Below are 22,906 nucleotides of genomic sequence, written 5' to 3'. Positions count from 1 at the left end.
CACTGCTGCATGTCCGTCCACCTCGTGCGGGAGGGATAGCGTGTAGAGAAAGCTTCTACTTACTGCTCCTGCCTTTGCGTCTATGACAGGTGGGCCTAACAGGTGGTTGGCCCTCCTGTCATGCAGCCAAAGGCAGGTGCAGTTAAGGCACCGGAGCTCAGTCCGCGAGGGAGAGGGCGTTGTAGTAATCAAATTTCTCGGTCTTGTACGAGTTGACGCGACACATCAAAGCACTGCACTCGATATAATTCCTTTTACACATTTCAAATGGGCTACTTCATATGTAGGAGTAGACATATTCAGCTTCGTATGTAGTCACTTGTTGCAATCTCTAAAAAGACTTATATTTGGAAACAGAAGGAATAAAACGCATGCATGCATGCCGTGACTTTCCTTTTGATACTTGCATGTGTTGATTTTATGCACCTTGCCAAATTTTGACTATAAATTTAACTAACCAAATTTTCATGCATGTCACAAAAAATTACGGGGCTGTTTGGATTGTGACTATGTTTGTCTTATGTTGCCACATTATTTTTCCCACACTTGCCACACTTGCCTAACTTGAGTTGCTCAAATTGTTAGACACACTTTGGCTTGCCTAAGGGAATCTTGCCACAATTTTTGTGTCTATGACATGTGGGTTTCACTGCTAATAAAAAAATTCTTGTCTTAGGTGTGGCTAATAAAAAAGACTTATATTTAGGAACGGAGGGAGTAGAAAATATAAATAATAATGCATGTTGGGGGAACCCACGTTTCCACTAATTTTAGCTATGGGCTTGTTCACAATTTTGACGAGGGGGTGGTTGTTCATTTAATGGAGGGACTTGTAGTACCAGACTTGAACGATACAAAGTGCGACCTAGCACACCGTAACACCGCTTGGAAAAAGCGGGTAGCTATCTCAAAAAACAATCAACAACTAAAAAAAAACCGCGACCTAGCATGTAGTAGCACACAATTTTAAACGATTGTTTTGATGGAGTGAAAAAGGAAAACTACCCCACTACGTATATATAGGCCGGAGCCTCCGAGCTTGCTTGCTAGGGTTTCTCTATTCACACAATCTCATCCTCTCCAGATCTAAACAAGATAGGGGTAGTAACACTGTCTTTCTCCCTTGAAAAAAGACTGGCTTTCTATCCTCACCGATGGTTACAGATCCGGACGTATCCCCCTCCGCTGGTGAAGGGGAGGAGGGGCAGCGTTTAGGCCGTCGTCGACAGCGAGGGATGAGACCCACTGCCGGCCGCACCATTATCTCTGGCCGAGCGCCTACGTGGGAGTACCTTCGATCCCTTCGTCATTGCCTGTGGGTGGATCCTTCCTCCCGCCGCCCACCTATCCACATCCCGATGACCTTCAGGTATATCTTCATTCGAAACCGCCTTAGCTCTACATTCCCAGCTCGCTACGTCGCTGCATGTGCATCATTTTCTACCTCTCAGCCCCTCTCGATCGGATGGTCCAACGTCAGATATTTTTTTCTTCTATTGTTAGAGATAAAGCTACTTCATGGAGTCGAATCTTGTACTCCCTCCGTCCGAAAATACTTGTCATTGAAATGGATGTATCTAGATGTATTTTAGTTCTAGACACATCCATTTTGATGACAAGTAATTCCGGACGGAGGGAGTACTTGGTTCAAACAAGAAATAAAGTGTGGGTGGGGGGATTTAGTATGTACATAGGACTTGGTACAAACAGGAAGGAAAGGGGGTGAAAGTAGTACAGACTAGTCATCCAACCGGTCTCTTGGTCGAGAAGGGAAATATAGGGGTAACACTGTACACATTGGTATGACCAGGACTAGATTTGCTATTCACACATAGGAGTAGGTGGCTAGAGTGAACAAAAATGGGACCAACCCAGATATATTTCTTGGATGTTTGTTTCTCGGGGCAACAAACTATGAATCACCACTTTATGCCCCTGTTTACGTACATGGTGTTGGACTGCTGCTGCACACACTGTTCTTAATGTAATGTCCCTGGTAAAAATGAAGATATGCCACTGGTATAAGCCATGACAAGTTTAGCCAATTTTTTTTGCCTGTAATTGTTTGAGACTCTGACGGTTTCCTCTGTGCCTTTTTGTGCAAACAGGGATATCCAATTCACCTGGTTGCTGTTGTGACCTTTTGGTGCACTACACAAAACTCTTCTTAAAAGAAGTGACTTTTGTGCTGTTTAACTGGAATGTCAGAATGGAACAGTTGGTTCATTTTGGTGGAACTGCACAAAGGGAGATCTGTGTGCCAATCCTCATCATCCATATTTGCTCCATAACCTTCCTTTAGGTAAGAATGATATTTAATGCATGTGTTCATCTCTATTTTCTGACTGCCATGAGAAAATTATGCTATTTTTTACTAGTACACTTGTACTCCCTCACTGACAAAACCAATTCTGAATTAGAAGGCCAATCATGTACTTGGTTTCACCAACTGGTGAGGAGAAAGAGAAATAGAGCATGAAGAGGAAGAAGAAGAAGAATAAACAGTGCCAAGGTGATCTTGCTGAAGCGAGATGCCTCAGTCGAGGCCATTCAAGGGCTCCGGTAACGACTACCTTACATGTGAGATGATCCTCCAGGGTGCCCTTCCACTTCTGCTGTCTCACTTAATTAATTAGGAGTACTTAAGTACCACTAATTTATTACTGCCTAATTTTCCTGTTGGAGTTAAACAAATCATTAGTAGGATCCTATGTTGAATCATGTACATGTGTATGTTTATCTATGGAGGTGAATCATGTGGTGGAGCAGGGAGGGAATATTAGTAGTGTCATGACATAATAGTGCTATTGTTTTGCATGTCAATTTATTGCCATTGGTTCAATGAGGCAATGTTTTGCGTATTGTCCATCATGAATTTGATGCTACTGTTTGAGTAATATGCTAATGTCTTCCTATCCTTTCTCACTAAGCTAATGAAGGTTTCACCTTGTTCCTACTTGTGCAAACAGGGATCATGTTGTGCCAATCATACATTTTAGTGGAACTACACAAGACAATACAATGAACTATATCCCAGCCAGTGCTTTAACTCTGCTGGAAGTTCTTGACAATCTTTCGATATAATCTCAGCACTGGTAAAAAAGAGTGATTTCAACCATACATTTGAAGTGCACAAAAATATATACTATTGTGTGATTCCAGTGAGTGCTTTATCATCTCTTATGGGACTACATGAATAAGCTTTTTTTCTCAGGTTGGTACGGGCCTAAGGCCTTCATCCATATTAGTTTGCTGTCATCTCTATTTGTATCGTGCTACTGTCATGAGAAAGTCCTTTATCTTTGCATGTTAAAGTTTTGCAACCTATGATAAATGGCAATGCTTTGAGTGTTGAGTTGAGCTAATTGGCACTGATTAAATAAACTAATACCTCTCTTTAAGCAAGACTACTATGTTGCTAACTTAACCCATTAGGATAATGAGGGTGCATCTATTTGTTAGTGTATGTTTCATCAACTAGTCCCACTATTACAGTAATCTCACTCTCTCAATATATGTGCCAACAGGGATGCTCGATTTTGGTGGAACTGCACAAAAACTTTGGGTGCTTCATTGCCTTGGCAGCTTCTGTCCTTTCCTGTCAGTCACTAATCTCCGCTTGCTTTCTTCCTTTGTTGTCATTCGCTTGGCTTATCTCGGCTTCCAGTCAAAGGAAATAGTAATTGATATGATACCTCACACAGGTTGGTACTGGTCTTTATCCTGATTATTGTGCCTGTCATATGTATTGATAATTTGGTATCGTGCTACTGTTTGCTGATTTCATAAAGGAGTAATTTGGAGCCTGAACTCGCAGGCAAATCATTACGTCGGGTGATTTCAGTATAACTGCACAAAATGATCAGATGGACAGGTACTTATGCTGCTGCTATGTACTCCAAAGTTCACTCAGACAAGCATCGATGTTGACAAGAAGTGCCTATATTCATTCGAGTATCAACTGGCATCAACCAATTGTCAAACTCCAAGTATTAGGAGAGTGAACGCCAAAAATATTGCTTGGTGCATAGCCCAGAAAAACGCAGTCCAGTCTTTGGTCCCAACTTGTGCCTTTTGGTTATCGTCACATATGGTAGCGAACTATACGGCATGGAGTCTAAAGATTCCAGACAAGTTGGTTGACGCGTATATTCATCTGGCACTTAATCAGTCTGCACGCCAAGGAAGCTCCATTTCAGTTGAGCTGCACAAAAAATTTGGGTGGTTCATTTTCTCAACCGCCTCCATTCTTGTCTGCAATGTAGAATTTTGGCGAGATACAGGACTAAAATGAGCCAGTAAACTAGTAGGACGAAAGTAGTGGCCAAGTTGCTCAAACCTCCCTCGGCACGAGGCCACAATTTGAGGATAAACCTACCAGCAAAGTTCAGATTGTCTGGGCTGCCTCTTATGTACTCGAAAGTTTACTCGTACAAGAACTAATTTTAGCAAGAAGTACCTCCGATTGAACACCATTTACCAGTCTGTACCCTAGGTAATTAAAGTTCGTCCATGGATCATATTGGCTGTGATCTCAATCATTTGGATGCATAAACATACTGAACATGTGTATATCTGAATCTTTTTGTGAATTATGTATGAATATTGTCGTGTGATCTATCAATCATTTGGATGCATAGATATGCTGAGCTTGTGTATATCTGAATCTTTTGAGTTTATGAATATTGTCTATGAATATGAACGTGTCCTGTGAACCTGAGTTTGATATGAATGTTTACCTTTTCTGTTGTATTTGTGTGTGAATTTGTTAGTATGCCTACTGTGGGGTATAAAACGCAGGTCTCTTATAAAAGTAATGTTGTGTCCAATTTATGTTTCCCTTCTAACCACATTATATATACTAGCAAAAGGGCTCGTGCGTTGCAAAGGGGAAAAAATATGGCACACACTTACGTTCTATTCTTCTTACCGGGTCTGTCATTACATGTGCTCCGGTGTAATAACATCATAAATTACAAAACTTCCGTAGGAGTTTTTGTCTCAGGCACCACAGTGAGAATGATTGACAATATGAGCATCACCATCCTGAAGAAAGTTGTTGCTGTTAGGACCGGCATGGCCAAGAGGATATATGATGCACACTGACATCCAATAACAACATTTTCCATGGTTTCGGTTTTTTTCTGAACCAGTGTTATATTTGATTATTTGGCACAAAAAAGTAGTAATTCTTTCACTCCAACTACGACCAACATGGCTCGTCATTCTTCCAAAAGATGTCCCTTATGATATTTTTTCAGAAAAAAGGAGTGCATTATCTCCTTGCTGTCGTCTAACTGAAGGAAACTGAATGTGAAAATTTAAGTGTATATAGACTGACCCTCTCGGAGTGCATACAAAAATATCTTTATCCAAGTCGTCAGTGCCAACATTGTACCTCCAATGTCCATCTGCATCTACACCGCTAGCTCTAATCTTAAGCAAGAATGAAACTACCAAGCAAACTGAGATAACAGCATGTAGCCGACCCCGGGCAGCAGATAGTCAGGGATCATCAGCACAGAAACACAAAGTTGGCTGACGACCGCCGAGCATGGCCAGGCCCATCTCGCTCTCGTGGCTGCCGTGGTGGCTCCCGGGCCTCTCCGTGGCTCCTCCACTCCGAGTCCACAGCCCGACCTCGGCATTCCGCCTCCATCCTCCTCCGCCCTTTGTCCCGCGTGCTCCTCCACACCTCCCTCTCCAAGCCGACGGATACGACCTTCCCCTCGCTGGATCCGGTCCACCACGAGCCTGAAGCCACCGTGCCGCCACGCTCGTGCCCATGTCGTGTGTGGTGTAGAGGTGGCCAGCGTGTGGAATAGGCTGTGTCATAGGCATCTGCGCGCTGCGCCTCCACTTCCTCACCCGGCCGAGCGCCGGACTGAACAGCTTCGCGCCGGAGTGCCGTTTTGTTGTACAATTTCCCTTCGTTCTCATTCTCTGTTTGTTGATTCAAGAGGCTCATTGTTGATATGCAATTTTTCGAGGTATAAAAACTGGTAGACTTTCATGTAAGCAATCGAGGTGGGATTACTCCGAGTACATGTGTGAAAATCAGGTAAGGTACAGATACGGAAGCGTGCCTGCAGGCCGAAACATGCGTGCAGACCCAATAAGAGAATGTGGACGTGGACCAATTGGATGGACAGAGTTTTTAGTACCGCCTCGCAGCAATTGGACGGACCGTTGATCAAAACTAACGGAAAAAAATTGAAAGCGTAAATTCATGGAAAGAAGTGTATTGTGACGGTGAACCCAAAGAGTCAATCCGTGCTTTATTATTAGGGAAAGATTTATATTATTACTATTATCGTATATTTTATAGAGACTTATATATACATTATAAAAACATCCCACGTGTTATTAACTTATAAAAGTAAATGTTTAACGGAAGTTGGCAAGGAAAATCCTGGTTGTTTTTGATTCACAGGCAAGGAAAATCCTGGTGATTGCGTACAAAAGCTTGCGAAGATTTTAAGGACCAATTTAATAATAACACGCTCATTTTTATTTTGAGCAATAACTCGCTAATTTCTTAATTATATATATATAAAATGTGCCTCTCCGGTTTATTCTTTGATATTAATTGCTCCTTCTAACATAACATTATACATATAACAAGCCCACCTAATACGTGTATTTCAAGGATGTCCAAATGGGCTGGGATTTCTTAGAAAATATAAATGGGCCTGATTGACGCGAAATTATTTGTTCACCCAGCCCAGCAAATGAACTGTACATTCTAGAAAACATGGGTTAAATATATGCCACATTTTTGCAGGCTGACATGTGGGCCAATAGGTCGAAGCCTACGCAGGGCGTTGTCAACTTGGTCAACAAATGATCGTGTTATCCACGGCCATTGGATTTATATCCAACGGCCGGCATGCACCTTCAATCACTCGTCTTCTTCCTCCAGCGTCGCCAGGACCGCCTGGTCCGGCCTCCGGTGGCTAGCGGCTCTGCTTAGCATGCATCGCTGTGAATCGCTACCCCACCGCCGGCTAGGCTATCCCTCCACCCCTCGACACCTCCTGTTATTCTCCACAGACTATAGCCCCACGCCGCAACAGAACCAGCTATAACCCTTCTCCTCCTCTCAATTTGCGACTCCACTGCCGCGTTTTCCCATCTCCGAGTCGTTCCCGTCCAGAGCCTCGCCGTCGTTCACCGCCTCGCTGCGTTCGGTGCAGCGTGGTCAACAAACGAGAGTCATCGGAAGAGGACTACACGTGGAGAGCCTGACGGCTGGGACCCACGAGGTCCATGGTCGCATGCAAGGAAAGTTCCTCTTTATTAAGCTGAAAAAAATGTTTCCTCCACCTGACAGCTGGGACCCACCGGCTGTATCTTCGCATGGAAGGAAGTGCCTCCTTGTTTTGTGAAAAAAAATTATTCATCCCGTTGACAGCTGGGACCCGTCAGATTTGGTGACTGACTTGTGGGCCTACTAAGCGGACGTGTACGCACGGCTTTGTCAACTTAATCAACAAATGATTCTAGCAGCTGGACCGTTGGATTTTAATCCAACAACCGTGCTCCTTCTTCAATCTCTGTTCTTGCTCCTGTCTCCCGTGGGCGGCACCGCGACTGTGCTGCCACGCACCCGAAGCAGTGAAGTTTCCCACTCCTCTCCATCTGCGACTCCACTGCCCCTTCTTCTCCATCTCCAGGTCGTTCCAGTCTGGGTGCGCTCGGCACGGTGTGGTCAACCTGGTCAACAACCGAGAGTCATCGGAAGATGACTGTACGTGAGAGGCTGACAGTGGGGACGCACCACGCCCATGGACACATGCATGCAACGGAACGTGGCGAGGTCAACGTGGTCAAGGAACGACTTCCATCGGAAGTATACTATACGTGGAGAGTCTCAGCTGGGTCCACGGCCACAGCAAGTAAGTGCCTCCTTATTACACGAAAAATAATGATTCCTCCAACTGGCAGCAGGGACCCACTGGACAGGCCATCGTATTTTGCAAAAAAAAATAAAATTCCCCCTGACTGCTGGGACCCACCTGACGGGCCACCGTATTTCGTGAAAAAAACGTTCCCCCCGCTGTCAGCTCGGACCCATCGGAAGTGCCTCCTAATTACGCATAAAAAAATGAATACTCCCCCAGCTAGCAGGGACCCACCTTGGTGGGAGGCTGACTTGTGGGCCTACTAAGTTGACGGGGACGAAGGGCTTTGTCAACTTAGTCAATATGAACGATTCTAGCTCCAGTGAACGTACGATGTCCATCCAACGGCCGTAGTGCTTCTTCAACCTCTGGTCTTCATGCTCCAGCCGCCCAAAGCAGCGCCGGTCGTGCCGCATGCTCCTGCCTCCCGTGGTCGGCTGTGCTGCCGCGGAGGCCTCACTGCCCCCTACTATACCCACTGCTGGCCAGGCCCTGTGGCGACGACAGCCTCACACCGCAACGGAACCAGTGAACCCTCGTACTCCTCTCCGCGCGGGCTTCCACTGCCGCGTCTTCCCCGGCTCCGCGTCGTCCCCTTCCTAGGCCTCGCCGTCGTCCACCACCGTGGTGCTCTTCGCGCGGCATGGTCAACGTGGTCAAGGAACAACTTCCATCGGAAGATTATTGTACGTGGAGAGGCTGACAGCTGGGTCCGTGGCCACAACCCAGTTTTTTTGTGATTTGCCAAGTAAGTCGCTCTGTCAGGCCTGTTGGGCTGCAAATCTTTCAAGACGAGGAGAGCTTTCATTCGGCTGGCCGAGAAGATGGCCCATCAGTAATGAGAAATGGGCTGCACATATTTAACACACATCAAACCGGCAATTAGTTTCAAATATTTTTTTTCATTTCCAGATTTTAAATTACATTAATTTTTATGCGTGGAGAATTTGTTGGATTTTATATTGATATACATTTATTTTTAAAATCAGTTTGAATGTGAGTCGAAATTTCGGGATTAAAAACAGTTCGGACCGCACCGAAATATGCAAAATTTCGTATAATTTTTTAACCGTGGCCACAATATGGGATGTAATGCTAACAAAAAGAATATGGGCTCCAAAAAAATCTTAAGAATTAGCAAATGGGATGTAAATTATTAGAAATAATGGCAGATGGGTTGTATGCTGTTTTCCACAGATTTGAGGCTTTCATAAAAAAAAGGTTGACGCACAAGCAGTGACTGTTGGATGTCCATCAAACGGCCATCGTGCTTCTTCAATCTCTGCTCTTCCTGCTCCAGCCGCTCAAACAAGCGCCGGCGGGACTGCCTGCTCCCTCCTCCCCGCGGCCGGCTGTGCTGCCGCGTAGGCCTCACCGCCTCACCGTACTCCCATCGCTGGCCTAGCCATCCCTCTACTCACCCACACCTGTTGTTATTCTCCGGCGACGGCACACAAACCAGTAAACCCTCGTACAGTCGTACTACCCTCCGCGTGGGAAACAACTGCCGAGTCTTCCCTGCCTCCGTTTCATTCCCTTCCTATCGGCCTCGCCGTCGTCCACTGCCCCGGTGCTCTCGGCGCGGTCTGGTCAACGTGGTCAATGACTGCCACCCCCTGTTATTCTGCGCCGACGGTAGCCTCACACCACAGCGAACTAGTGAACCCTCGTACTCCTCTACGTGTGGGCATCCACTGTCGCGTCTTCCCCGGCTCCGCGTCGTCCCCTTCGTAGGCCTCGCCGTCGTCCACCGCCCTGGTGCTCTCGGCGCGGCGTGGTCAACGTGGTTAAGGAACGACTTCCATCGGACGTGGACTGTACGTGGAGAGGCTGACAGCTGGGTCCCCGGCCGCAGCAAGGAAGTGCCTCCATATTACGTGCAAAATAACTATTCCTCCACCTGACAGCGGGGACCCACCGGACGGGCCACCGTATTTCGTGAAAAAAACGTTTACCCCTGACTGCTGGGCTCACCAACTACATCTTCACATGCAAGGAATTGCGTCCGGGCAAAAAAACGATTCGCCCCCCTGACTGCTGGGACCCACCAGCTGCATCTTCGCAGGCAAGGAAGTGCATACGGGCGGGGTATCGAACGCCTACTCGTGCATACGTACGGCCAGGGCTCGTGTACATGGCTGGGTCGGAACAGAGAAACAACGTCGTCGTCGTGTTCATGGGGAGGCAATGGAATGCGTCGTGTTCATGGGGAGGCAACGGAATGCATCGTGTTCATCGGGAGGCAACGGAACGGGTGGGAGCCAACCGGCTTGGTCGGAACGGAATGTGTGGTCGTGTTCATCGGGAGGGCTTGGACGGAACCGGCGATGGAAACGAGGCCTGGCGTACCGCACAATGGAGGAAACAGACCTCCGACGTTCGGAACGGGGTCCTGTTGATCGGGAGGGGTCTGGCATGGCGTACTGCAAAACGAAGGAAACAGACCTCCTACGGTCGAAACGGGGGTCCTGTTGACAAGGAGGGGTGTCGCGTACCGCAAAACGGACGAAACAGACCTCCTACAGTTGAAACGGTGGTCCTGTTCATCGGGAAGGGTGTGGCGTACCGCAAAACGGACAAAATGGACCTCCTATGGTCGAAACAGGGGTCCTGTTCATCGTGAGGGGTGTGGCGTACCGCAAAATGGGACTCCACGGGATACTGTTCATCTCCACCGTCGACCTCCTCCAGCCTCCACAAGCTCCTGTTCATCCAGCCTCCACCGCGCGCTACTCCACCGGCTACTGTTCAACCACCCCTCCATGGGCACCCCTCCACTGTATACTGTTCATCCAACCCTCCACACCACGGGGTCCTGTTCAACCACCCCTCCACGGGCACCCCTCCACCGTCTACTGTTCATCTAGCCCTCCACCACACCACGGGGTCCTGTTCATCCAGAGGCAACTCCACCGCTCACTGTTCATCCACCACCCCCCCCGCAACGCTCATTGTTCATCCTAGAGGCAACATCGATCGGCTTCAGTTAGCAGCAGTAGAGAAGGAATCGCTCGATCGGGTTTAGTTAACAACCATCGATCGATCGCTCGGGTTCGGTAACTCGTAGCCTGCAATGCAATCGCTCAGGTTCAGTTAGAGCCCAACGCCTCGCTCGGGTTCAGTTCGAGCCAACGCCTCGCACACACGCGCGTACGTGTACGAGAGAAACGCACATCGCTCGGCCCCTGACCTCCCACCGTAACTGGTAACTCCCCGAAAATTTCCTCCCCCTCGCTTCTACCATGGTTTTTTCCGTCATGGACGGCCCAAAGAATGTCATGCAGCTGCGTCTCCGGCCCGCCCAGGACGAAAAGCCCATTTTCTATCATGATTTTTCGTCATAGAAGTAGGAGCCCACCACATCTATGATGATACCAGGTTTTGTCACAATTATCGTCATAGAAGTGTCATATGTATGACATAATTTTTTTTCGTTCGGCCCAAAATGTCATGGATGTCTCTTTTTTTGTAGTGCACGTCCGCGACAAGTAGACCGAAACGATTCTGCATCTACTACTATTACTCCACACATCGACCGCTATCCAGCATGCATCTAGAGTATTAAGTTCATAAGAAGAGAGTAATGCTTTAAGGAAGATGACATGATGTAGAGGGATAAACTCATGCAATATGATATAAACCCAATCTTTTTATCCTTGATGGCAACAATACAATACGTGTCGGTTCCCTTTCTGTCACTGGGATCAGGCACCGCAAGATTGAACCCAATGCTAAGCACTTCTTCCATTGCAAGAAAGATGAATCTAGTAGGCCAAACCAAACTGATAATTCGAAGAGACTTGCAAAGATAAACCGATCATACATAAAAGAATTCAGAGGAGAATCAAATATTGTTCATAGATAATCTGGATCATAAACCCACAATTCATCGGATCTCGACAAACACACCGCAAAAGAAGATTACATTGAATAGATCTCTAAGAAGATCGAGGAGAACTTTGTATTGAGATCCAAAGAGAGACAAGAAGTCATCTAGCCAATAACTACGGACCCATAGGTCTAAAGTAAACTATTCACACATCACCGGAGAGGCCATGGAGTTGATGTAGAGGCCCTCAGTGATCAGTGCCCCCCCCCCTGGCGGAGCTCCGGAAAAGGCCCCAAGATGGGATCTCTCGAGTACAGAAGGTTGCGGTGGTGGAATTAGGTTTTCGTGGTGCTCCTGGATGTTTGGGGGGATATGTGGATATATATATAGGAGGAAGAAGTACGTCGGTGGAGCAACGGAGGGCCCACGAGGGTGGAGGGCGCGCATAGGGGGTAGGCGCACCCCCTGCCTCGTGGCTTCCTCCGTTGTTTCTTGACGCCCACTCCAAGTCTCCTGGATCCCGTTTGTTGAGAAAATCACGTTCACGAAGGTTTCATTCCGTTTGGACTCCGTTTGATATTCCTTTTCTTCGAAACCCTAAAATAGGCAAAAAAACAGGAATTTGGGATGGGCCTAAAGTTAGTAGGTTAGTCCCAAAAATGATATAAAAGTGTAAAATAAATCCCATTGACATCCAAAATAGATAATATCATAGCATGGAGCAATAAAAAATTATAGATACGCTGGAGACGTATCACTTCGTTAGAGCATCTACAATGACGGATACCTAATTTGAGTTGCCGAACGCCCCCGAACACGCCCGGCCACGTCCGTGGATAGTGACCGGTCAGACCCCACATGACAACTCCAACAACCATAGTAGGCATTTCTCAATTAGCATTTTCATACAAAACCATCCAAAAAAGCAAGATCTTTGTACTACCAACTACCATCTACACTACTCATCCTTCTCGTCAGATATGTGGATGAAATTGATGTTGGGGTCGCCGTCGTTATGGTCATTGGCAGCTGGGCGAACCTTCGGTTCCTCCTCGGGAGTGAAGAATGGCATGATGATCCGTTGCCTCCTTTGTCGGGGCCACCTCGAACTCCGGGCGTCGACCATGGCGAAGCCGGTAGATGCCAAATCTGCCTGATGCGCCTCCTCTGAGTCCTCCTCCACCTCCTCCTCTATGACCACATCCTCCTTCTTTGCCTCCACCTCCTCCGCCTCGGGTTACACTGAATCCAGAGGCAGGCTAGATGTGATACGATCTTCGCGCCTGCCCTGGATCTCCTCTAGCAGCTACAACTGCCGCTCGAGAGTCAGCATGTTGTAACTAGTGGTTAGCGGCTGATGGATGGATTGAATGTCATGGCGGTGGAGGGGAGGAGGGGGAAGAAATGGAGGCGGTCTATGGTTGGGCTTTTGCCGTCTGGCTTACATAGCCGGACATGTATCCTCACATGGCATGCTAGAGCGGCACCACACGACGCCAATGCGTCCTCATCGATGAACTAAGCAGGCACACGTAAGACCACTGGTTTACGCTTTTGTCTGCATGGACCCTTGCGGTCTGTCCTAAGCGATGTACATGTCTGGACATCTTCATATCCGCCCGAGATATGTGTTTGCTATGGGAAGTGCCGGTCAGTCCTTGTATTTGGGCTAGATTTGACAAGTCTAGTTGGGTCGCAATTTTGTGTTTGGGATGTACTAGGCAAGATGCCCGATCGTTTGGGGCGGATATATGAGGACTCCAGTTGTAGATGCTCTCATGCCTCAAGCAGCAGCATGTAGCGGCGTGGCAGTAGCTATGGTGTCGCAGACAATGACAAGACAGACGTGTAGCCGTCTCGCATCATGAGCTGCAAGGCAAGCACCGGCTTGCTGAGCGCTCACTCTAGCAGTCAAGAATGGCCAGCGTGGATGTGGCTGTGGTGCGGAGCCGCGGTATGAGTTGCCTGGAGGGCGGTGCGACATGGTGCCATGGATGATGCCGAGACGGACACGTCGCCGGTGCGGCGACGCAAGCTGAGGTGTGTGCGTTGGCGCGGCGAAAATTGCAGGTGCTTGGCTGGCGGCGGCTATGATGTCATGACTAATAGTGAGTGGTTCGACCCTATGGTCGAAAGGGAGACCTCTTCGTTGGCACCTTCAGTGCCCGATCACTTTCTTGGCGATCACGCGCGCCCCCCTAGTGGGCCGTGGCCCATTCTCTTGAATGATGCTCGCTCGACCGCTCCTTGGTCGCCTTTTTTTTTCTTGCGAGCACTTGTCAAAAAAGCCTTGTTATTGAAAAATAAAAAAGGGAAAAAATTGAAAAAAATCATGAATTAAAAAATGTACATGAATTTTCATAAAAGTTCAGAAAATTAGAAAAAAAGTTCATCAAATTTGAAAACAAGTTCATCGGTTTTGAAAAATGTTCATCTAGTTTGCAAAAAAGTTCATCGGTTTTGAAAAAAGTTCATCGAGCTTGTAAAAGTTCATCGAATTCGAAAAAGTTCATTGAATTTGAAAAAGTTCATTAGTTTTGAAAAAAGTCCATCGAATTCAAAAAAGTGAATCTACTATCAAGAAAAAGTTTCACGAATTTCTTTCACAAAAAAAAGTGCGTGACTTTGAAAAAAAATGTAAAAGGGACAGAGAAAAATAAGAAAGAATGAAGAAAAGGCCAAAGAAACCACTATGTAATACTTGAGATCAGTTGGTCGGGTGGTTATGGGGTTGAAATCCTAAGACCCGCGTCGCGGGTTTGAATCCTGGGTAGCACGCACTTTTTTTCTTTTTATAGAAACAGAGAAGGAGCACATGGGCCGGCCCGCTATAGAAACCTAGGGTACAGGGAGGGTGTGCACCCTGTACCAAAATACCTATATTCGGCGCTTAAGGCACGGAATAGGATTTCGGGTCGAAACATTATGTCCCCGGTGGACCCTAATGTTTATGTGGGCTATCCAGTTAATCCACAGGTGCCAACATCCAGGTCTGGTCCATCGGACCGAAGGGTTAAACCAGACCACGTGAATCTTGAGTTCATAGTCCTTAACGCAAAGCGCTCTCAATATCTCTACTTTTACAAGGCCAGTTGGCAGGATAGTATCCATGGTTTTTGTTTTTGCCTCACCGCCCAGCACTCCCTCCATGTTGGTTTTTCTGGCTACCTCTTGATACCAAATCAATTTTCCTGATCCTCCCCTCACTTGTTCGTGCCTTCTTTGACAGGTGCTAATTTAATTCAACCATGTAAATATTATCTAATTAAGAATTCCGAAATCGCACCGTATATGTAAGATAACCTTCCTAAAGGACAAAGAGAAGATTTTTCTCAATAACCTTCCAAATCAAAATAAGATATTCCTCAATAAGAAATAGATAATACCACATCCTATCACATTTATTATCTATCATTATCTCTATTATTACATCTCTACTCCTAAAAGGGGAGTTGGTGAACACCGCCCCCTCCATGCTGATTTTTTTCTCACTGCCACTAAAAAACGGATCGATCCACCCAACCTTTAGATTCATTTTTTTCATGCTTGCTTTGGTAGGTGCTGATTCAATTCAATCATGTAAATATTAGGTAAATAATAAGAATTTAGAAACATTATATATGTAAGGTCACCTTCCTAAAAGATATACTAAAGATTTTTTTCTCGATAACCTTCCAAATCTGCACTCCTAAAAGGGGAGTTGGTAGGTCGGTATGCATGGTTTATTTCACCTCAACATATCACCACGCTCCATGTTGGTTTTTTCTCCCTCCCACCAAAAACCCGGATCTATTCACCCAACCTTCCTTTTCATTTTTTTCCTTCTTGATTTGGCAGATGTCGATTCAAACAAATCATGTAAATACTGGGTAATTCAAAATTTGGACATCGCAACATATAAGTGATATCACATTCCTAAAGACAGACAGAAGATTTTTCTCGATAACCTTTTAAAACAAAACTAGATATTTCTGAATAATGAATAGCTAATCCCGCGCACTACGCTATTTATTATCTATCATCATCTCTAGTATTGAATCATAATCACAACTTTCCGTAGATATTTTTTCTTCAATCCCACCCACATATCTCTGTTTTCACCGCATATGTTTTTTTCTTGTTTCGTTTGTTCCGTTTGACCTCCGCTCCCGCGTATGTTGCACCCTTCCCATTAATTTTCAACCCACCGCATTTTTCCAAATAAACCCCATCTCCCCTCAACCTCCTTCAGCCCTCCTCGTTCGACCTCCCCTCTCATGTAATCCCCACCTACGCGCCTCCTACCGACTCATCCAATTCTCTATTCGCTACTTCATCCATCCCACAAAAATAAGCAATCTCCCCGATTCCGACTAGACCATTTCTTCCTTGTCACGTGAGGAGAGCGCCACATAGGGTTCTCTCACAAGTCGGTTTTTTTCACCCTGAATGTTCGCTCCCTGACTGAAGTTGGCCCCACACATCCCTCTCCCCCACACCCGACCCGGCAAGGGTTCCAACCGCTGCCGCTCCCCTGCTATCCTCTCACAGCAACGCTCTCGGCGCCACTGACTCTGCCTTCGAATTACCTCTCTGGACGTTCCTCTACGCCGCAGCCGCCAAGGATCAAGGGTGACGACATTTCAATGTAGCGGTAATTTGATGCGCTTGTGAGGGGGAGCACGTTTTTGGCGACACTACATGTGAGGTCGTCTTTGTGCTCGACTGCATATGATGACAAGAAGGGTATGCTTCGCCAACTACTCCATGTGGTTTTGTGATCCCAAGGCACCTACAGGATCATGTCTGAGGTATATATGTCGAAGAAGTTGGAATGACGAGGAAGTGCAGCAGCCTATCGTGCGCCGTCTCGGCTTTGAGCCCAAACAGGTTTGGTTTCGCTCCCAGATCCCACCCTCCCTTGTCTTCTTGCTACGACTCCATGAATGATTATATTACATGTGTGTGTGTGTGTGATAGGATTAGAAGACTGACATGGAACAATATGTATTAAATGCTACCTGTCCTTATTATTTAATTACAGTAAGCAATCACTTATGGCCTTTACTATGTCGATCCCACATTATGGCCTTCACTGTGTGAAAGTATTAGAAGACTGAATTTACACTTAGCAAACATCAGATGGCATTTACTGTGTATTTCAAGAAGTACCTTGTAGTGGCAGCAAATCTGGCAATTAAGACTTTTTTTTCTACAGACGGTCATCCAAACTACCTGGTATGAACAGCGGTAACATCTTATAATACTAACATGTAGTGCTTCATTTAACTCATTTTTGTACAACATACTATTGTATCGAAAACTTTAATGCAATTAACTATTGAATTTTTCTTCATCAGGATTGAGCGATCTGGCATATAATTATGTTCTTCTGAAACTCGGTGGTTCAGATAATGGAAGATATGACAGGGAAGAGCCTGACATAGTAAGGATTGATTTTCTGGTCCTACCACGAGGTAGCTCAACCAATCTGAATTTTATGTAGATTATTTCAGGATCTTCCCGTGCAGGTAATTCTGTCGTATGTAGTTCTGAATTTCATTTAGATTGACCTTGAAGTATTTGGAGATATGATGCACTATCTTGACTGAACAAATTTATGTGCAAATGTTCCTGGAGCCCCCCCTCCCCCACCCCCTGGGTCGGAAAATTAAACAACGTGTCAGTCTTTCGTTTAGCAATAGAAAGAACTCAGTAACTAACATGGTGGTTTTAGCTGGATAGCAACCTTTCAGCTAGAAAGAACAGGAATAATGCCAACCTTTCAGCTGGATCAAAACAAGATAGGGCATGAAAGAACCAAGCTAATGTGTTCCCACTTGCCAGATGCACTCACATGTTCCTTACCACTCATCTCCTTAATTCATTCTTGTAAACATGTGATGAGTGCAGATTTTGGGTGGAGATGGAGATGGTGGCAAGCGGGAGATGCCAAGGATTGGGTTTACACAACACGTCCACTATAACGTTTATTTTCCATGTACATTCACAGATTTTTGGCCTTCCGGTGATGCAACTGTGAGTGTGTACGGTGTGAACACTACATATAACACACTGTTGGTTTTCGTTGCAGCTTAGCAATGTCGTCTATCTATGTAAAATGAAATGAGATAGAATGGTGTAGCCATTGATGATTGGTGGAGAAATTAACAGAGGTGTCTCGCAAGATAGCTTTTTAGATTTTAATCTTAATTATGCATGTGCTCCAAAATAATAATCAAACATATTTGTGCTTATATGCATATAATAACAGTAGCAAGAGTATATAACATTTTAGTGGAAACTAGAACAACGAGTTTTTTTTGCATATATAAATAGATACACAAACAAAAATACTACACCCCACACAATTAGTGTTTCACGCCACCTCGTGCTCATGAACAAGCTCTGACACGATCAGTTCATCCACGTCATCTGCCTCAACCCCGATTCCCCCATCCTGTCGTGGTTAGCACCACCCACTCATCATCAGTAAAGCCGAGATGGCCAAGAGGGCCGCCACACAATGGAGGGACTCATGGGACAGGGAACCATGGTTATGTAGCCCCTTGGCACTCAACTTTGATGACAACGGGTCAATGCCACGTCCGGGCCGAGCGGCCATCGCCGGTGTGCAGCTCCGCCATCATGGGATCTAGGTTGTTCATCGGGCCAGCTGATGAAAGGCACCAAATGAAGAAGAGAGGGACATCAACAATGGAGGTGTGTCTTGGTTCTCCCTCATCAAACACTTTACCGACATAACTTCTCAAGGGGGCATGCTACCATTGTGTTTTACTTAGAATGGCTAGAGCAGAACTGGTCATGGGTAGAATTAGTGTGCGAGACGTCAAGTGAACGGAATTAAATTAAGTTAGCTAGTGACCAACGGAATTAAATTAAGTTAGTCACCACGGGTTGAATTAGCACTAAGCTAAGGCGGTTGCCGCCTTTGCCCCTTGATGCTGGCCTCCCACGGTGGCATTGATCGCTGGCTCATTTAAAACATGAGTTCGTGGATTTTGTGATAAAAGTGAGGGTTGAGAGTGAGCGGGATGGGGGTAGAGTTGGTATGTTCAGTCAAGGCTGTCTAGGTGGAATATTTTCCTTACATTAAAAATGCGGGGAATTTCCTTTCACTAGAGATGGCTTTGCAGAAAATTGTATGAGAGGGTGGTTCATTCATTTTCATCAAGTCATGCATTTTTTTGGCAAGGATAGGAGGGTAAATGCTTTGGTTGGTTGATTCAAGAGTTAATAATGGACACGGTGGTGTATCAGTTGCATGCCCAACAAAAGACATTATATTTTTGTTTCGTGGTCATGCACGAGATTGAACTATATGTTACAACGTGGCAATGGCTCAGCAGATATGGGGTCTGCCTTCTTGGAGGGGCGTCCTGGGCGGCACATGCCTCGTCCCCCTTGATGGCGTTGGCGGATCAACACAGACACCGGGGGGGGGGGGGGGGGGAGGATGAGGGCGAGCGGGGTGATTGGCGGGGGTCTTCTCCTAGGTTGTCTTTGTCGAAGTACAGTCTGAAGGAGAAAATGTGCCATGACGAAAGCGAGGTGGGCTTCATCAAATTTCAAAAAAGAGGGCTCCAGCAAGAAATATCCCGCTACAACGGGAAAACGAGCGGGAAGGGGGAGGGTCTGGCAGGAAAAGGGAATGGTGTGTCCAAGGGTGGATTTGTTGTGTTGGGACCGCGTGTTTGAGATAACATGACGGATAGTTCAGACAACCATATTTCTTCTCCACATATGGACTCGATTTGGGGAGCCCGGACTGTTCAGACGGTTGGATTTTGAGGAGCTGGGCACCCATTTATGTCTGAATGTGTTCGGACTTATGACTTATGAGAGGGAAATAATATTCGATCTTGGAGACGACTTTAAACATCTGTATGATTCATTTATATGCACCGTAGTCCATAGTAATGCAAGGTGTACTACTAGATTCTATTGGAGGAGTTGATCTTACGGCTAGCATCGAACATGGAATATATGAACTAATTGTTGCCGTCGAGACCAATGCCTCCGAGAGCTAGCTATCTTGGCGTACACAGATGGCCGGCAAGCTGCCGCTACATGAGCTTCCAAGGCTCCCTTCCTGTTACACACTTGCAGAACTCCAGATCGATGCTGTTTACCCTGTGGATGAGACGGTGAAGATCTAGGCCCTGCAAGCTTTTTCACACGTTGTGCAGAAATTTGTTCCTCATATAGTCACTGTTCGATGAATTGTTTTTATCATTATTAATAATTTTATGTTACTATTATTCATTCATTTTTTCTCTAAAGCTCACATAATCTATTTTTAACATTTGAGGAGCTTTAAGTCCACGTTATACACGTCTACACTACATCTCACAAGTGGAAGTTTGTTCTTGCAGCAATTAGTGCCTCGGAGCTCTTCAAGATTGGTGCAAACAAATATTAAAAGAGCATAAAAGCGCTCATCTGGGTTAATTTTAAAAAAAACATACTTCTCTTACATTATCAGGTTAACATTGTAACATGAATTCTTTAATATATCCCAACGAAATGCGAAAAGAATGTAATGCCTCTCTCACTACCTTTGTACGTAGTTAAGCATTTTTCATACAAAGGGCCGGTAACTGCATACACAACAATAAAGGAAGCATGCACACATTATATCCTACTCTCCGATCTCTTCGCCGATGCAATCAGCACACATGAATTCTTTGAGATGTTTTGCTTTAGTGGCAGTTATGTTCACATATTTGCCATGGAACCACTGGTCACATGTGTCACAGCATATCCAAAAGGCGTTGGCATGGTACTGAGCACTACAGGTTTCACACAAGTATGTAACTTCATGATCATTTTCTTTGTCTTCAGCAGGCTTCCTAGAGTCCTTGTTTGGAGAATATAAATTTTGCATCGACTCTTGAGATGGTGGCACGTTCTCTTCAGCAGGTGTGATAGAGTCAAGGATGTCTATTGTAAAAAAAATGCCGTAGATTGGATTATTAGTTTGCGTGTTTGTTTTAGATTTGGGCGGTACAATTTTGTCACTTTAGTTATAACAGTTTTTTGCATGAAGCACCCATGCCATGCATATGGCTGGTGTTGGCGTGGTTCATACCATTGGCTGCAGGCTTGGAATTTCCCGGTACTTCAATCCTGTTCCGAGGCATGATAAATATACAGATCTCTATTTTTGCCAAAATTATACACATCTCTCTACTTTTGGTGAATTTAAAAAATTAAGCTGGCCCTCTCTATATCTTCCGTGAAAAGATCGCATGTGTGCACACAAGTATATATGTTTATATACACTGTGCATTGCCAGTGGAAATTAGCTAGAATCCATATTCCAAGCAATTTTGTTTTTTTTATTTGATCGTTACTAAAATTTATAGAAAACTATGTCATTTATCTGATGTTCTTTAGTGAAAAATATGTATGTAATATATGCGGCTTAAAAATTATAAATATTTCAAAATATAATACAGTGCATGGATACTCTTCATTGCCAGGAGAAAATGATTGCCCTCATGTACTCTTATAAAATTAATGCATGATCGAATCCTAGAAAATATATGATCCAAAAAAGTTGAAGGTTTGTCGGCGACAAGTGTCCAATGTCTGTAATAAACTTAAGACCAAACCCCATCATATTTCTTTAGGATATAAAAGGACACAAAATTATACTCCCTCCGTTCCAAAATATAGTGCTTCCTCTATTCTGGTCCTTCAACTTTGACCATAAATTTAGCCAACAAGACCGACTGCGGCGGGAGCAAAAGTTATACCAGTGAATTCGTATTCAAAACAAGTTTTCAATTATATAATTTTTTCTCCTGCCGCAGTCGGTCTCATTGATTAAATTAATGGTCAAAGTTGGACCTCGGAAAATGCGGACGCACTATATTTTGAAATGGACGGAGTACATCCACCAAAGAATTTCGCATTCGCAATACTATAGCCCACCAGTACACATGTAGACTTCATAAAATTGCTATAATGTTACATCTTCTATCAATCTGGAATTATTGGGGCATGGCACACCAAGAATATATATCACGCGCATTGATTTCACACACTTGTCAATTGGAAAAGTCTATGCATGCAAAAAATACAACCACTAATGGACGGTGTTGTTTATAACTCGATACTCTTTTTCCTTTGTCTAATAAAAAAATAAACACGGTCGTATATCTGAAAATAACCTTTTTCCCAAAGAAATATGTTTGAAAGTAACTGATCAAACTATTGGCCTAAATTCCTCTTTGTTTCAATACAGAACTACGCTACCCCGTGCAATAGCACTGGATTTTGATGAATATTTTTTCTTCATGAAAAACTGATCTGAGATTTCATGTCCGCCGTATTTACAATTTTTTATTAAAAACGGATTAAAGAATTCTGGGACAGCAGGATCTAAAAGTACGGCCACAAATGCCCTTAGTTGTTTAACTCAATACATTTTTTCCTATGCCTAATAAGAAATAAACACAGTTATGACGACAGTAGTAGTATTTGAAGAAGCCCAGGCAGTACTTCACACAAGAGCTATGAGGCCTTGTGTGTGTGTGACAGAAACGCATCCATAAATACTCTTCTCAGCTCTTTGTTGTGACGATTAGATACTTCTGCGAAAGTGCTACACTACCATGTTTGGTCTGCAGTTACCAGCGGTGCGGGGGTCGGGAAAAATCTTTGTCGGTTCAGCCGGCACCAACACAGTGACGCTTGTGGGTGCCATGGTGACGCTTGTGGGCGCCGCCTCCCTTCTTGAAGGGCGTCAGGTGTACCCTGTCGGCACTCCTCTCCGTGTACCGGCAGAAATCCAAGGATCTGTCTGGGCAGCAGCATCATTGTCGTCATAGTACTTCTTGAAGGTGTTGTTTGGTATGCGGGAATTCAGAGGCATAGGAGCGTGGTGGAATTCAGAGGCATAAGAGCGTGGCGCCGGTTGCTGGAAATCATCGCTTTGGCATTTGTTTCTCTTTTTGGGCTTGATTGTCGTGTTTGCCCATCGGTGATATCACAGTTCTGTCAGGTGGTTGCTATATTAATATAGCAAGGCGAAAGCCTGTTTCAAGAGTCAACACATTGTAAACTGAATTCTTAAATATATCCCAACGGAATGGGAAAAGAATGTAATGCCTCTCTCACTGCCTTTCTAGTTAATCATTTTTCATACAAAGGGTGACTGCATACC

Source organism: Triticum urartu, chromosome 7, assembly GCF_003073215.2.
Source record: "Triticum urartu cultivar G1812 chromosome 7, Tu2.1, whole genome shotgun sequence".
Lineage (NCBI taxonomy): Eukaryota > Viridiplantae > Streptophyta > Magnoliopsida > Poales > Poaceae > Triticum > Triticum urartu.
The sequence above is the reverse complement of the archived record's forward strand: the minus strand, read 5'-3'. Positions refer to the sequence as shown.